Raw genomic sequence first — 14,170 nt, forward strand, 5'->3', positions numbered from 1 at the left:
GTTGCCGGATTATGAGGAGAAGCGGCGTTGCGATTCGATTTTTTTGATGCAAAGCTTGTTGTTGGCTTCAGGGGAGACTGCACCCGCGCTGGAGAAGACACCGCACCCGCGGTGTTTGGAAGAGACGACACCGCACCCGCGGTCCAAGAGGCAGCGCACCCGCGGTCGTTCCTTATGGATTTTTGTATGTTGTCCAGTACAATCAGCGCACCCGCGGTCATGAAGCTATGGCGAATCCTTCGCATGTCTTGAACTTCGAACCGTTGCAGCTCACTCCGAACCTGTCTTATGAAGAGAGACCGGTGCAAATCTTAGACAGACAGGAGAAGAAGCTCCGGAACAAACTGGTGAAGCTAGTGAAATTCAAATGGCTTAATCATTCGGAGGAGGAAGCTACGTGGGAATCTGAGCCAGAGATGAGGAGTCGGTATCCCGAGTTATTCGGTAAGTTTTAATTTCGAGGACGAAATTTCTTTTAAGGGGGGAGAGTTGTAGAACCCGGTAAATCAGATTATGTATAAGCCATGCATAATTACTATTATTTAAATTAAAATGATTTTCATACATGCATGAGTGTTTAATTCATTTTAAAATTTGTTAAGTCATGATCATTTATTTTAAATCGCAGAAGTTTAGTTTTATCTTTTCGGTTAAATACGCGAGGCCGAACTGGAGTTGGAGTATTGAGATAAAATTTAATAATAAGAAAATATTCCTAAATTTAATTTAAGCCAAGGCAATAATTTATTTTAATGTAAAAGAATTTTTAAGAATTTATTTAATTAATTGGAGTTAAGTAGTAAATAAGTTCTTTTATGTCCAATAATTTATTTAAAAGCTTAAATTAAAATGTGTAACCAATTGGGATAAATTAATCTAGACCTATTTTATTTAAGAAATGATAACTTAACATGTTAGTAATTTATTTTAAGACCTAGCCATGCATGCAAGAAAATTACTATCTTAAATTAAATTATTAATTCACTAAAATACATAATAAGTGTTTCAAACTTTAAGGAATTAAAATTCAAGAATTAAGCAATATTTTTATCCCATTTGTTAGCAAGAATTCGGCCACCCCCTTATAGGATTTAATCATATTTGGAAACCCTCCATTTTTTATTCTCTTCCTTAACCCTTCATGGCATATTTAATCTTTCACTTTTAAATCACAAATAATTAATAATTAAGCACTATTATGCACCTAATCAATCATTAAATTAGCCCATCTATTCCTTATTCTCGAGCAACTAGAAGGAAGGAGATCATTTCCTTGTACCATTCCATTCCTCAAATTTGAAACTTCCCTCTGATGCATTCTTGACTCCTTTATTTTCCTTGTAACGTACCCCTTCATTCCTTAGCACCTCCTTCACCCACTCACCTTTGAAATTTTAGAAGAAAAAGGCTGAGAAAATCGTGAGTCTTCACCAAGAGAAACAAGAAAGAAAGTAAGAAAGAAACTTCGTCTCCGCCGCGCCGTGTTCGTCATATTGATTTGTTTCTTTCGAAAACAAATTTTCAGGCATGTTTATATTGTTCTTTGCTCTTCAATCAAGTCCTATAGGTATTTTAAAACATCACATGATCATGATTTTAATAGCAAAACCAAAGTTTGACAGCAACATTTCATAAAATTATGCACAACCCCCTTCGACCCCCTTCCTTGTGCTTCACGGTTTTGGCTTGTTTCTAGGCAGTTCCAGGCTGCATCTAGGCACGTACTAGGGTGTGTTAGGATCATGTTGGTCCATTTGTTCAAGCCCCTACACGCTGGATGAAGGCCTGACAGCAACTCTCCCTTAGTTGCAAGTTTGAGTCTCGATTCCTTTGTTTTGGTTGTCTAAGTTGAAGGTTCGGATCATGGTTGGTCTAAGGCCTGTAACCATGGTTAGAACCCTTCCTTAGCATGTCTAGGACGTGACCAAGATGGCCTTTCAAGGCTTGGTTCATGATCCCATCGAAATTTTAAACAAACAACACAAGTGCCCCTTCGGTTTTCATTTCTGATTTTTGTGTGAGTGGTTTCGGCTTTTTGAGGTTTGGATGGATCTTGGTTTGCTTTTAGCCCTTAGCCATGGTTCACACAATACCTCATGATGTCTAGATCAAGCCATGGTCGATCATATGGCCAATAGAATGATATATGACAACAAGTTGAAGCAACACCCCCCACGGTACAGCACATGGTGTTCTCGGGTGGAGCTTCGGGTTGTCTTAGGTGTTTGCTTGGATTGTGGTTGGCCTAGGACCCTTAGCCATGGTTCAAGCCACACCTTAGGATGTTGGGAAGAGGCTTTGGTTGGTGGTTCAAGCCCCAATGGCCATTAGCCTTGTAAACAAAGCGAAGCAAGCACAGCTGCTACCACTGAAATTTGACAGCAACAGTGTTGCGGTTCAGGAGGCTTGTGCGAGTTCTTGGTTGGCTTTTAGCCTATGGCCTTGGACTGGACAATACCTCAATGAGTTAGGAAGGTCATTTTTTTGTCCGTTTGTGATTTGGTTAAGTTTAGAAGTCGTACGAGAATTTATAGTCCAATGTGCCAAAGTGACTCTCGAAAGAGAGTTTTACGATTTTGGCCTCCATTCACATTTTTCGTGTATTACAGTCCTAGGGATATATTTTCCAGTATTTTATTAGTATTTTAATAATGGCTAAACGATGGTTCAATGTTGGTTCGGGTTGGTACGAAGCCGTGGTTGGATACTAAGTTTGCGGGCGTATTTGTCTCGTTTTTGGTTCGGTTACGAAGTGTTGGTCAAGTTGAGTTTATTTGCATGTTACTCATGTTAGAATTAGGTCGCAGCGAGCCTGGAAACGATCCAACTCATTCGGTAAAAACATGGTTATAATTATATTACGTGCATAAAATATAAAATGTTTATTTTTGAGATATATGCGATATGTCTTGTGGCCACCTTACGCTTATGGGATTGCTTCACCCGGTGACTTACGACCGGTTTACGATTATGTATGGGTACGGATATCCAGTCCAAGGGTTGTGATGATCTCTACCGCCCAGTATACTGTGGTTTAGTCTGATCAGACGTGCATGTTATGTTATGGGCCACTTGCCTAGAAACATTATCTCTACAGAAAAATTATGATATGATATGTTATGACAGAGCTCTATCGATCAAAGCTTTTACGTATGATTTTCAGATATGCACGTATTTATAATTACTCATGACATGATTTTCACCTTACGCTTTACGATACGATATTTTTACGTTACATGAAATTTTATGATATATTTACTTGTTATTCACGATATATGCATGTTGAGTCTTTAGATTCGCTAGACTTGATTGTTGTAGGTACTGATGAGGTCGAGACTGAGGGCGGGGACCAGTGAGCTAGCTTGGGTCAGCAGTAGTAGGAACCCGAGGACCTCACTTTTTATCATTTACTTTTCATGTTCAAACTCAGTTCTCTTTTTTATGTTAATTTATTTTAAGATGAGATTTTGGACACAATATTTACTTCCGCTGTTACTTTTAAGTTAAACCTATTTTATCAAATTATTTTATGAATGTTGTATGTTATTTATTTAAAGAGAAAAATTTTAAATAATTCCGCAAATTTACAAATACGAAATACGGGAACCTACAGGTTACATGTAGATGGATCCATCGACCCCTAATACAAATACGAAAGTCACAATTAACGATCTGAATTTAACGAAAGGAAAATGTATACGTATATGATGAATATGAATATGTTTATGATGATATGAAAAATGTTTAAGTTTATGCATGATTATGAATAGTTATTTTAATTAAAAGTATTTTCATTGTTGCATGTAATCTGTATACGTATTATTTGCTATTAAGAATATGGTGTGTTGAGTATTTAGACTCAATAGGTGTGATCGATGCAGGTGAGTATGATGTTGATGGTAGTGGAGGTTATGATGGTTGATCTGACTGGACTGAAGGTTCACATAATCCGAGGACCAGCGCTAGTTTTTCCGCATTTATGATTTAAATGTTTATGTTAAAGATTTTTACGACTTTTATTATGCTTTTGAGTTGTTTTGAGAGGTGGTTAGAATTAGCTTTATTTTGAAATATTGCTAAGTTAGGATTTGCAAACGGTTGACGATTTTATGTTTTGAACTATTTCTTTTGGATTTTCAAGTTTAGTTGGTTGCTTTATTTTTAAAATGGTGCAAAGTATTTTAAAGTATATATATGTATGTATTTTAAGTTCGGCCGATTCATGAGAGAAAAAAAATTCTATTGTATTTTAAAGAAAACGAGTGGTGGACGTTTTAGATTCCAAGCATGTTTGAAGTACGTCAATTTGAATTTTGTAGCTTAAGTTATCATTATTTTACCAACTTGTAGAAAATCTGAAAATAAAACATATTTATTAAGACATTTAAATATAACCAAACAATACTAAAATTACATAATGTTAGGAACGTTTGGGAGTGAAGAAGTGTTTAGAATGAGGGGTTGAATAAATACTTAACAGTTTTCACAACTTCTTCGAATAATGAATCAGTTTAGTGATAAACTGAATTCATGAATCTTGTTTGTCAATATCAATTAGTTAACTAATGAAAGTGTGGAATTAAACTTAATGACACATAGAATAAAAACTGAAATTAGGGGACACAAGATTTGTGGATGTTCGGAGATTTCAAACACTCCTATGTCACCCCTTCTATATCGAAGATATGATATTTACTAAAAAAAAACTTTGATCTATACAACGATTTGTACAAACCCATTTCAGTTTTGGACTTAACAATGCAAAAACTGAAACTCTTAGTTCCAAAACACTTTATAATTACTCAACTGATACGTAACTAGTTAGCACAACTGATCTCTACAAGATCGAATAATACAGTAGTGAACTCGAAGTATAGCCTTGAATACTATGTATATGTATATTAAGCGTGAGCTTTTGAGAGATTTAGACTCAGAGTTTTGCTTGATAACTTGATTGCTCGATTTACAGATTACTCTTGTTCAGCTGCTCTTCTCGGCTATTTATAGGTTTTGCTTTCAACGGTTACAACAAATCCATTTGAATCTTTATATACGTTGTATAGCCACGTCAATATTCTTCGAATAATCGTACACTGTAGCTTTTCTGAAATGCAGAGTTCCCACTATGCGTTGCAGTATGCTCTTGTACAATTGTCGGTTGATACCTATGTTCCTTAACTGATGATGTGTCAAAGTGATTTATCAGTTGACAAAGCCGATAGGATTAACTGATTGCTCTCAACTAATTGTAGTTTAACTGATCAGTTCCAACTGATCATCCAGTTGACTACAAAGTTAAGTTAGCTTGATTCAGTTGACTTAAATACGCACTAATCTTCAGTTCGGGCAACTGTCAGTTTACGATTTGTTTAAGTTCAGTTACTTTCAATCTTCTTGATCAGTTGTTCAATCCTTTCACAATTAGTTTGTCAAACTCCGAAATTAAGTTTCCAAAACATAATTTTATAATTTTAATGAAACTTAAATTTTAAAATATAGATCTTAACATATAATAAATTATTAATTTTAAGTTTCATCAATAAACAATCGAAAACATGTAATATGATGTGAAAGATGAGAAAAGAAACGTTTTGGTCATGCCTCTGCGTTTTAAACGCTCGAAAACTTTGCTACAATCGCGTAGAACAAACGCTAGAGGGACGGGGGAAGTTCTAATGAGACTTTAATGAGAAAAACAAAGAAAATGGCTGCTGATGGCATGGCTGCTGGTGCTGGAAATGGAGGGGGCGGCCACCAAGTTTTGATTAGGGTTATTGTTTAGTTAAGTAGTGTAAGTTAAATAAACATGCACTAATGGGTCCTTAATTAAAATTTAAAATTTAAAAGGGTTAAAAAAATTTTGAGCCCATTAAGCATTAAAATAAACCCAACAAGCCCAATAATACTCCCGAAAAATATTTCGTTTATGTATGTTTTAGAAAAAATTGTCTGAGCCCTCAAAAAGTCCCCGATTCGCTAAAATTTACATACCGGTTTAAAATACGACCCGACGAGAAAAGATACTTCACCAAGGCCCATTTTCAAAATTATACTTAACTACACCATATATTAAATAATTAAAAATAATTATTCAATAAAAATATTTTTCCTAAATATCCCGGTCTTCGTTACTCCATCGAGCGCGAAATGCAACCTAAAACCCTAATGCATGCAACTTTAAAGTAACCATGAAATACACACTTACCCAGGCAATAATCATGCGTTAAATGCATAAAATCATTAAACACATATTTTAAATAAAAACCCTAGATCGTCTGCAGTAGGGTTACGTAGTTCGAATTTCCTAGACCTTACACTACTGGACCAGCCCTATAGCCCACGCACGACCACAACCCTTAACCTGTGAGCTTGAAGCCTTTTGCGACACCCCTATCTCATTTCAGCCTTAGCCTTCGCACCTCCCTTCCCTTAGCCTATCTAGGACCATGAATAGACCCCCTTAGTACCCCTGGACCTGCCCCAACAGTAGCCAGCAGCCGTACCCTCAAGGACCAGAAACAAAACCTTAGTTCCTCTACTACTCAACTTTTCGTTCAACCTTTTTACCCTTCTTGTCCAGCCCTTGGTCAAGCCTCTATGGAACCTTAAACATGCTGAAAAATGTCCCTTCCCATAGTCTTACCATGGCAGCCCCTTTGAGCATCATAAACAGGGATTTAGAAGCATGAAAACTCAAGTTTTGATAATATATTGTCATAAAAACGAAAATATAATATTTTTCATGCAATCATGTTAAATACACATAATATGGTATGAATGATGAGTTTAGGAAGATTAAGACCTGCCTTTTCATATTTCACGCACGGAAAACAATCCTTGACGCGAGGGACGCTGACAGAGAGGGACGGGAACTTGATGCATTTTAAATCCTCAAAAGTGGCGTGGAAGACTTTGAAAATTAGAGTGTGTGTTTGTGTGATGGCTACTACAGAGAGTCCTAATGTTTCTAGGGGTGAGGCGTGTGATTGTGTATGTAGATTAGGGTTTAAAACACAATCCTTGGTATTAAATAATAAGGTGGAAAGCTTGACCCATAAACCATAGTATAATAGGCTCATTAGATAGTAGGAAAATTATTTTGTTTAGGGAAGTTTTTGAAAATATTAGCTGAATCCTCAAAAGTCTCTATTTTCGTTAAAAATCGATTACCGATTTAAAATATGACTCAGCGGGTAAGAACACCTCAAAAGATACCATTTTCAAAAATAATATATTAATTATACCATTTATTAAATAATTAAAAATAATCATTTAACAAAAATATTTTTCCCTTACGGTCTCCTGTCTTCGTTCATCGATCGTGTCTCGAATAACCCCTTAAAAACATAGTTTTATGCATTCTAATAGAAAACCATATTTTAAAGTGATATTCAATAAAGGAAATTAAAATAATTTAATTAGTCATTTTTTATTTTTCCGAGATTTGCACGCAATTGGATTACGTTATCGCATTTTGGACCTTACAGTAAATGACATATAATATATGGAAGTTTGAAGACAAAATCTCTCTATGTCTCCCTTCTTCCACTGAATACATGAATAGTGGCAGCTTGATTCTAATACAATGAATTATTTTTTATTATCATCAAAACTAAAGAATTTGACTAGAGGTATTACCACTTATTAAATCAAATATTCCATAAAAATATCTTAATATTATATAATTTCTGATATTTAAAATTTTATCAAACACGCAACACATGTGTGATGTTTGCCGCGTGCTTGTGATTGCTATTTTACATTAAGACTGCGTTTGGTAGGAGGATAAAATAAACTAATGATTAGTATGTAAATGATAAAAAAAATGATTGTGATAGAAATATAATATATGATGTAAAATAGTATTATGTTTGGTAAGATTTTTAAGTATGAGATAATTTTGAATTTTATGATGAAATGAAAATGTAGAGCCCAAAATCAGTACACGTAAAATCCATGCATTTATTTAATTGTTAAATCATTTAGTGATGCATGATTTATTTAATTGCATTATTTTAATGTTAGGTGATGCACGCTAAAATGTTTGCTCAAGTTTCATATTTCAGGCGATTATTCGACGCGGAATCGAGGAAAAGAGACCCGCGACGAGTTTGGAAATTTTAAACGTAGTGTTTTATTTTAAGTTAAGGACATGGCATTTTAAATAATTTATTTGGTTTTATCATTTTTAAAACCCAAATTATTTATGTAGTATTTTATGATCTTTAAAATTTTAAAAGTTTTGACACTTGTGCAAATTTTTTTAAATTTAGAGATTTTTTTATAATTAGGGGAGAGTTAGTATTTTTAAATTAATTGTTGATTACTAATTAAGTAATTTTATTCCCCTAATTTCTATTAAACACACACACACACTTTTTCACACATTAGAAATCGGCAAAACACACACACTATCACAATTCAGATTTTATTATTTTTGAGAGTAGGAAACTAGGGTTCTTTGCAAGAATAGCAGCCGCCCCTTCCATTCGATTTTCCAGCAAGTTTTCGGTGAATTATATTGCAAGAAAATAGTGCCACGTTCGTCCCAGATCAATCCTCGCTCCGTCTCCGCTTCGGTATTGTTGTATCATGAGTTTTAAATATCAAAAGGCATGTTTATTCTGTTTTTCTTGTATCGATCTAGTCATATTATGTATTGTGATGTTTTTATGCGAGAAAATACATGTGTGATGTGTAGAAGTTTGAGCAATCATGTTTGGATCACTTTTGAAACCATTTTTGGGATCTAAAATCTCGTTTTTACTGATATTTTAAAAACTGCGATTTTTCGGTCGAGATTTTGGGAAAACGTTCAACATAAGAAACTTAGAACTTTTTGATTCCTTCGATTTGATATAAAATTCGAAATATTTGGATAAAACGTGAGTGAGATATGATTATTTTCGTGGGACTGCTCAAACTGCATTTTCTGAAAAATTATGTTATTGATGTGTTCTTGAAGTTTTATTGTTGCAGGCTTCGTTGGAGATCGACGGGTGATCATTGTTGCATTTAGGTATGTTTAGTATGATGTTGGGTTGGTATTTGGTATGCCGGTTAGTGTCAATAGGCACTTGAATTCATTAGAAGCCGTAGGAAACGATTTGGGGTCAATTTTCGTGTTTTTGAGTTGTATTGTGTCGTAGGTTGGATGTCGTTGTTTGGGGGTGGTCGTATGGGTTTGGATTCAAAATTATAGTATCCTAGGAGGGGTCTCGAGGTGTCGATTCATGGTCGGGATGATCGAGTTAGGAGAAATAATCCTTGAGTATATGAATTTTCGTTGGTTTACGCGTACCGAGCCTACACGGACCCTTCGACGGACCCTGGCACGGGGTCCGTGCCTTTGTTTCCTTAGAAATGTCACATTTGCGAGCCTACACGGACCCTTAGATGGACCCTAGCACGGGGTCCGTGTCCTTACTTCTTTTCGAGCATTTCTTTTGCAATCCTACACGGACCTGGGCACGGGGTCCGTGTACTTCATATTTTGGGAAAAAAAATTAGACTTCACATCAGGTTTTGTTTTGGGGTTCAAGATAATGGTTAGTACGATGATTAAAAGAGGTCCAGTCCCGAGGGAACTAGAATATCATAAACTACCTATTCACTTCGGTGGTGAGCTTGAGTACTTAAGTCTAAGTTATGCAAGTTAAGTATTTCAAACTCAGGTTAGTTTGTGCAGCAGCAGCCCTAAGCGAGATCCAACGAATCCCTCAACGCCAAGTAGATATGTTTGAGGTGCAAAGAAAATATTTCAAGTTTTTGAGATATGCTAAATGTCTTGTGACCAATTATGTATGAGATTGGAAAGCGGTAAAGCATGACCAGGGACCAATCCACCACGTTAAAGCATGAACGAATTTAGATCAGGATTGGAAAGGGTTAAAGCATGAACGGGGACCAATCCACCTGTTAAAGCATGAATGAGGATCTCATGTATGTGGCAGTGGATCTTCCCTATCAGCCCAATACTGTGGTTTAGTCTGATCAGGCGTATTTATGCATGGGTCACTTGCTTTGAAACATGCATCTACGCAAAATGATGAAGTTTATGTATGTTATTGTATGTACAAGTATGCAAGAACGTTTAAGAAAAGTTTCATGTTATGGCACGTCTATGTATGTATGTAAGTTCAAGCTTTTATATTCACGTTCAAGTTCAAGTATGTACGTTCTATGTTGAAGTCGCATGTGATTTTATTACGTATTGCTCGTTACTTTCAGTTTTTATGTGTTGAGTCTTTAGACTCATTAGACTTGATCGATGTAGGTGAGGATGCATTTGAGGAGACGGGAGGTGAGGACCAAGGAGCTGGCTTGGACTGAGCAGGAGGCTAGACCCGAGGACTGCCCAGTTTTTAAGAGTTTATGAACTGTCCTAAAACTCTGATTTCATGTTATCGATTATGAGTTTTAAACAAGTACTTTTAGTAAACTTCATTTGAGATCTTTTGTTGCAACAATATTTGGAGATGAACAGTTTATTTTATCGAATTTTGAAGATTCGCCTTTTATTAAAGAAATTTTTTAATTTTTCCGCAAATTTTAAATAGTAAAAAGTACGGCACGTTATTGTTGATATCAGAGAGGTGTTCTTGTAAAGGGTTATGCCTACTGCTAGTCGCAAGAAGCTCACGAAGTCACATCTCAAGTCTGTAAGTTTTAAAGTTTTATGTTATATACTAAGCATTAAGTCATGATTTCAGCATGTCCATGTTTTAAGTTCGATTCACGTGCATCTTATACTATTGATATCATGTTCATGCATATGGGGTTTACGTGTTGGGTAAATTGTTGGAACAGTAGGCCTTCTAGACGCATAATTAACCGAGTAGCTAGGGATGAAGATAGAGAGGCTCGAGGGGAGGGGAGAGACGCTCCACCGTCAGATATGCAGGCAAAGATGCTTGCAAGAATGAATCAGCTCTTCGCACAGTTTGCGAGGAACCAGGCGACGGTGGATGCAGGGTTAGGCCCAAACCAGAGGCGATATACGAGAGGTTCAGGCGGATGAGCCCAAAGGAGTTTTTGGGGACCACTGACCCGATGATCCATCGAGGTGATTTTTGCCTTTATGGAGTTGCAAGATGCAGATAGGGTCAGGTGTGCCACATTTATACTGACCGGGGACGCCAGACTAAGGTGGGAGAGCGCGTCCATGGCAGCGAACTTGCAGACCCTTTCTTGGGATGGATTTAAGGAGATATTCTACTCCAAGTACTTCACTGAAGAAGTACGATCCAGATTGACCAAGGAATTCATGACATTGCGACAAGAAGACAGCAGTGTTGCAGAATTTGTCAGGAAGTTTGAAAGGGGGTGTCACTTTGTGCCCCTGATAGCTAATGATGCCCAAGGAAAGTTGAGGCATTTCATGGATGGGTTGCGGCCGATCTTGCGCCGAGATGTCCGAGTAGCTGGTCCTACTTCTTACGCAGTTGCCGTGTCTAGAGCTTTGGCGGCGGAGCAGGATCAGAGGGATATTGAGGCTGACAAGCAGGGCAAGAGGCCCTATCAGGCTCCACAGCAGCAGCAGCAGCGACCTCGGTTTAAGAGGCCGTTTCAGGGGCAACTAGGAAAGAAGCCTTATCAGGGACCGCCAAAGGGCAAGGGTCCTATGCCACAGCAGAAGGAGCCACAGAGGCCGGGAGAGCACCCGGTGTGCCCGAAGTGCAACCGCCAGCACCCGGGACAGTGTTTGTATGGGTCAGGTAAATGTTTCAAGTGTGGAGCGAGTGACCACATGCTGAAGGAGTGCTCACAGTGGAGGCAACCGACATAGGGAAGAGTGTTCGCCATGCATGCTCATGAGGCGAACCCAGACACGACGTTATTGACTGGTAAACTATTTAATTAAGCATCGTATTACTTTGCCATGCATGTGTTAGAATTTCATTTGGGTTTATTAGTGTGCTAGTAATATTTTTGGGTGTCATGCGATAAATTTCTTCTATGCCTAAGATTAAGGTTAGAATTTTGAGGAGATAAGTTTTGTGTTGTACTAACGTCTCTAAGAAAATATATTCATAAAGAGACTAGCCACGAAGGCCCTGATAGACTCAGGAGCCACCCAATCCTTTATTTCGGAGACATTCGCTAGTCACCTGGACGTCAAGTCTATTGGATTCGACGTGAGCTACTCGGTGACAGTTCCATCAAGGAAGAATTGTCAGCTACTAGCGTGGTCAGAGACATCGATCTGGAACTGCAGAGCCACCTAGTGTACGCCGATTTGATTGTGTTGCTGATGCCAGAATTTGATATCATTCTGGGAATGGACTGGGTGACGAAGAACATAGTTCTTATCGACTTCCAGAAAAGGTCGGTGTTAGTAAGACCTTTGGGTATGGAGCAGTTTCTCTTTGAGCCGGCTAGATGGAGGAGTTTTCCTCGCATGATCTCTTGCATGCAGGCGCGGACACTCATTCACAAAGTGTGACTGGCTTTCTTGGCCAGCGTTGTTTCCGTAACTGACGCACCCACTCCGTCTATAACTAATGTACCAGTGGTCAGGGATTTTCCTGACGTCTTTCCAGATGATGTCACAGGACTTCCACCAGGAAGAGAGGTGGAGTTCGCCATTGATCTTATGCCAGGCACAGTGCCAATCTCCAAGGCACCATGCCATTTAGCTCCAGCTGAGATACTAGAACTCAAACAGCAGATTCAGGAGCTACTTGACAAAGAATTCATCCGTCCTAGTTTCTAACCATGGGGCGCACCAGTACTCTTCGTAAAGAAGAAAGATGGGATCATGAGGCTGTGTATCGATTACCAAGAATTGAACAAGGTAACGATCAAGAATAAATACCCACTTCCTAGGATCGAGGACTTGTTTGATCAGTTGCAGGGAGCCACGGTGTTCTCAAAGATAGATCTTCGATCGGGGTACCACCAACTAAAGGTGAAGGACGCCGATGTTCATAAGACAGCTTTCAGAACCAGGTATGGGCATTACGAGTTCTTAGTGATGCCATTTGGACTGACGAATGCTCCAGCTATTTTCATGGACCTCATGAACCGAGTATTTCAGCCTTACCTTGATCAATTCATCATAGTATTCATCGACGATATTCTAATCTACTCGAAGAGCCATGAGGAGCACAGCAAGCATTTGAGGACAGTTTTGCAGATCCCACAGAGTCGCAAGTTATTTGTGAAGTTCAGTAAGTGTGAATTCTGGTTGGAGAAGGTAGCCTTTTTGGGTCACATAATATCTAGCAGCGGTATTGAGGTGGATCCAGCTAAGGTAGCGGTTGTTAAGGATTGGGTTGAACCGAAGAATGTTTCAGAGATCCGCAGTTTTCTGGGTTTAGCCGGTTACTACCGTAAGTTTATTCAGGGATTTTCGTCGATAGCGCTCACTTCACTGACTAAGAAAAATGCTAAATTTGAGTGGAGTGATGAATGTCAGAAGAGCTTTGATACCTTGAAGCAAGCTCTCATTTCAGCGCCAGTGTTAGTCCTGCCAACAATGCAAGCAGATTTTGTACTATACACCGATGCATCTAAGCTCGGGTTAGGCACAGTGTTGATGCAGCATGGTCGGGTGATAGCTTATGCTTCCAGACAGTTGAAGGTGCATGAGAAGAATTATCCGACTCATGATTTAGAATTAGCCGCCGTTGTCTTTGCATTGAAGATTTGGAGACAATACTTGTAGGGTGAGAAATGCCAGATATTTACTGATCACAAGAGTCTCAAGTATTTCTTCACGCAGAAAGAGCTGAATATGAGACAGAGACGGTGGTTAGAATTGGTGAAAGACTATGATTGCAAGACTAGCTACCATCTAAGGAAAGCTAATGTGGTGGCAGATGCCTTGAGCAGGAAGGTTGCAGTCGTAGCTCAGTTGTCAGTACAGAGACCTCTTCAGTCTGAGATTTAGAGGTTTGGGTTAGAGGTTTATCCCAAAGACAGAGCTCCCAGACTATCTAATTTGACAGTCAAATCCTATTTACTAGACTGAATCCGTAGAGGACAGCCTTTAGATGAGCAGTTGCAGAAATGGAGGATGAAAGACGAAGCCAAGGGCAGTGTACTCTACACAGTGTCCAATGGTATTGCGAGATACAGAGATAGAATGTGGGTTCCTAGTGTTGATTCGATCAGAGAAGATATTTTGACAGAGGCACATGCATCTCCGTATTCCATTCATCCAGGA

Source organism: Primulina tabacum, chromosome 13, assembly GCF_025594145.1.
Source record: "Primulina tabacum isolate GXHZ01 chromosome 13, ASM2559414v2, whole genome shotgun sequence".
Taxonomy (NCBI): domain Eukaryota; kingdom Viridiplantae; phylum Streptophyta; class Magnoliopsida; order Lamiales; family Gesneriaceae; genus Primulina; species Primulina tabacum.